A 654-nucleotide genomic window follows, 5' to 3' on the forward strand; every position below is an offset into this window, starting at 1 on the left:
CTTTAAAAAAAAATAAACCCACACAGGTAGAGAGGGCAAAACTAGGGTGCCAGTCGAGTCCCCTGTCAGACTCCAGAGTTCATGGCCTAATCACTACCCTCACCCCCATCGCCAGAAAGGTACTGTGGGAAAAGAGGGAGGTATAACTCTGAGAGGGTAAGTAAAGAGGAGGGAGGGGTCTGTTCTACTAGATATATATATATATATTTTTAATATGAAACGCTTCACGAATTTGCATGTCATCCTTGCGCAGGGGCCATGCTAATCTTCTCTGTATCGTTCCAATTTTAGTATATGTGCTGCCGAAGCGAGCACCTGTTCTACTAGATATTAAAACATATGATGAAGCTGCAGAAAGTGAAACAAAACGGGCACTGGCTTAGAAAGCCACATCCAGATCAATGGAAAGTTCAGGAATAGACCCAAACATTCAGGAAAGTTTAGTGAATGATAAAATCAGGTAGGTAACAGTGGAGAAAATCTAAGTCACTTCACCAATGGTTTGGTGCCATCATCTAGCCAGTAGAGCCAGATCCATATCCTGCTTCTAGTCTCCAAAATTAATTCCAAATGAATCTAATATCAAAATGTAAAAAAATCCCCCCCAAAACAAAAAAGCCAACAACCCTCAACAGTTCTTTAAAAGTCTGTGCA

General features: G+C 41.1%; 1 non-coding gene across 1 annotated transcript; it reads right to left on the reverse strand.

Annotated features, from left to right (window-relative positions):
- Window positions 1-208: 208 nt before the first annotated feature.
- LOC121475869 lies at window positions 209-315 on the reverse strand. The gene has a single exon (XR_005983821.1). It is a non-coding gene; the product is annotated as a U6 spliceosomal RNA (small nuclear RNA).
- Window positions 316-654: the final 339 nt, after the last annotated feature.

The sequence above is a fragment of the Vulpes lagopus genome, chromosome 14, assembly GCF_018345385.1.
Source record: "Vulpes lagopus strain Blue_001 chromosome 14, ASM1834538v1, whole genome shotgun sequence".
In the NCBI taxonomy this organism is placed as follows: Eukaryota; Metazoa; Chordata; class Mammalia; order Carnivora; family Canidae; genus Vulpes; species Vulpes lagopus.